The sequence below is a fragment of the Lontra canadensis genome, unplaced genomic scaffold (genome assembly GCF_010015895.1).
Source record: "Lontra canadensis isolate GAN:19392208 unplaced genomic scaffold, GSC_riverotter_1.0 scaffold48, whole genome shotgun sequence".
Classification (NCBI taxonomy): Eukaryota; Metazoa; Chordata; class Mammalia; order Carnivora; family Mustelidae; genus Lontra; species Lontra canadensis.
The window spans coordinates 579,796-583,017 of record NW_022631042.1 but is presented as its reverse complement, the minus strand read 5'-3'; the positions used below and the strand labels follow the sequence as shown (position 1 = coordinate 583,017).

The following is a 3,222-nucleotide window of genomic DNA, read 5'->3' as shown; positions in this document are numbered from 1 at the left end:
TGCTTATTTGAAAAAAGTGTTCATGCATAAACTAATATTTTTTATGGGAAAATTCAACTTATTTCCTATTTATAAAGTGTAAAAAAAAAAGGAGGAGGGTGTCCTAGGGTATAAAATCTAAATGTCTTTGGTGTGGTCAGTCAGGAGCTTAAAATGTCACTCTTTGCAACCTTCAGTCATTAATTAGTATTTGGTGCAAAGAAAGCAGGTACCAGGAGCCCCTTCTGTACCAGATGAAATGACAGCTTCCCAAGGATAAAGCCTCAGCCTTGTATGAGGAAAGGGGTGGAGAGCAGGAAGGAAAGGGGAGAAGAACAGAGGTAGAAGCGTTATGTGCTAGGGACCGTTATGTAATGAAATCTGTGCTGGGAAACAGTTTAATTTGCAAAAGGGAGGATCTGTCTTCTTAACTGCTCAACACAAGTGGCCTGACCCTGTCCTGGGTAAGTTAAACTGTTTCCTGTGCATAGGGCCAACCCCCCTCCCACAGAGGCACAAAGGTAGCCTCTATGAGGAAGGAAAGGCATCCACCAATGTGGCAAGAATTGGTCACCTTTGGTCTTGGTGAACTTGTACAGGCATAAAGAGTCCTGGTAGAAGTGAGGATCACCCAGTCTCACAGCTGTCCATTTGCAGAAGTAACAGTATAACTGCCTTGCTAGTCTCTGGAATACAGAGTTTGAAGTCCCTCTCTCCTGACAAAGAAGCAGGGAGTTTTTCCAGAGTCAAGTCATGACCCAGACATGAAGGAAGATGCTGGGGACAAAAAACACAGCCATGAGGAAGGTGGTCCCTTTGAACTTCTGGAATACAGGGTTGCCCAGGCCAGCTTGGAAGATGAAGGTGTTGGAGAACAGGAGGAAAAGAATGTTGATGTTGAAGAGAATTGCAGTATCCTGGATAACGAAAAGCACCACTATGAGAGGAGCCATTCAGAGTAGTTCTGTGAAGGGATTAACAGATCCTAGGACAGCAGCAGGAACTGCAGGGAGAACACCAGGCTATAGTCACTGGTCTGGAGCATCTTCTTTTTGTTCGATTTGGTCCCCAGGGGCACATGTCACAGTTTCCCAGAAAACAGCACCTAGATTTCTCCCCAGCAGTGAGGGAGAAGCACTAGTTCCTCAGAACCGGAGCTGTTTCCCTAGCTCTAAGACAGGGGATTCAAAGACCCCCCTCCATCGGTTGTCCCACGGATGCCATCCTGGCTTCTGCAAATGGGTTTCAAATCCCGGAAGCAGATGGCGGTTGCAGGCTCCAGAGCTGTGCTAGCCTGTGCTTTCCTGCAGTACTCTGTGGCCAGCGCCGCTGCCTTGTTTGGACCCCTGCTTACCCGGGCCTCTTCCCCTCCTTTCTTTCTTTCTTTCTTTTTTTTTTTTTTTTTTAAGATTTTATTTATTTATTTGAGAGAGAAACAGTGAGAGAGAGCATGAGCGAGGAGAAGGTCAGAGGGAGAAGCAGACTCCCCATGGAGCTGGGAGCCCGATGTGGGACTTGATCCCGAAACCCCAGAATCATGACCTGAGCCGAAGGCAGTCGTCCAACCAACTGAGCCACCCAGGCGTCCCTTCCCCTCCTTTCTTTACGGTGTTGCTGCTCCCAGCTCCTGAGGCTCCCAGCTGCTGCCCAAGGCCTCCTGCCCACACTGCAGGGCTTTGGTAAGGGCCAGCCCCTGGGAGACACTAACGCCTCTGTGTCAATCCTTGTTTCCATAGGATGGGCCGGTGAGGGACAGGCGGAGCTGAGGCACTCCTTGTGGAAGAAATGCTGGTGGACAAAATGGAGTTGGCAGCCAGCACCTTGGTGTGCTAGGAGAGGGCTGTCCCAAAACCCCGCACTTAATTTCCCAGGTTCAGCAACTATTTTTTAGGCTCCTGTCTTCTACATTGCTAACCTATTCCAATTTTCTTAGTTACAGCATGTGTGTGTGTGTGTGTGTGTGTGTGTGTGTGTGTGTGTGAGATTGCATAAGCACGTGCACATTTGTATGCATGTGTGTTAACTTACTGTTTTTCTCCCACCACTCTTAAAATGCAAGCTCCACATCTGTTGGAAATTTCTTCATTTATTTTCTTTTGCTATATCCACAGACGGTAAAAATGCCTGGTATATAGGAAGCACATAGAAAACATATGTTGAATGAGTGAAAGATGAATACAGATGACTTATTTGTATTAGTAATCTGTATCTCAAACATATCCTGACCTACTTATGAGATAGGAAATGTTTGACTTACATAGAATTAAATCTGTGTCTAATCGAAAGACCTATATTTACAAGAAAGCATAATATTTACATATTATACTGGGAAATGATACCATTTGACTAAACTATACTGAAAGGTACATATTTTACATCAATCTAAAATGCTAGCTGTTAAGAAAAATTACTAAAATTACAAAGGTTTTGTTAACATTAGAACAGTTACATTATTGAATATATATGTTGCGATTTTATGAAGACACATGTAACCTACTAGGTAATCCAGCCATTCTGAGAAGTTTATTATAAATAAGATCAGGTTTGCAACTTTAGGCTTAACATTTTGACATAATGGTCTCTGACCATTTATGGTGTACAGAAACTTTTTGTAGAAGGCACTGAGAAATAGTTCACTTGCAAAATCCATATTCAAAAATAAAGATCCTTTGGACAGATGGATAATGATGTGAAAGCAGTTTGACATATTTAAGGTTCTGAAGTTTGTCCATTACTGCTGATGATAAAGTTGTAGGAAATTTCAATCTTTGCCCAAAAGACTAAGGTCAGCATCTCATTGAAATCTCTTTTTAAAAAGTAAATTAGGTAGTACTCTGTAATCCTTATTCCTGTGTTCAAGGATCATATGAAAGGGTGCTGATAAAGAAGAAACCTTGAACCGCAAGGCTGACTAAACAAAATCGCTAAGCTCTATATTAGTCTCAAGAGAAAAACAATCCAATGAAGTGACAGAGTGTTGCTGACTCAAGAAATCCTTGACTTTCACAGCTGTCTCCAATTTCCTAAATATGATTTTAGGTTCGTGGTTAGCTAACATTATTAACAGTAGAATTCTAGGTTATATATATATAGTATATTCAGAAGCACATGGGAAAGGTTTATAAAATTCTTCCATAAAAAATGTCATGTCACATTCATAAGATATTCACACTCAGCTTTTTTACTATGTAATAGAAGGCATTCATCACCATCCAAGACAGCTATAATTGACTGTGAGATGGT

General features: G+C 42.2%; 1 pseudogene; it reads right to left on the bottom strand.

The window, feature by feature from the left end:
• Positions 1-377: 377 nt before the first annotated feature.
• On the bottom strand, positions 378-1,024 carry LOC116876836 (annotated as a pseudogene).
• Between the last annotated feature and the right edge of the window lie 2,198 nt (positions 1,025-3,222).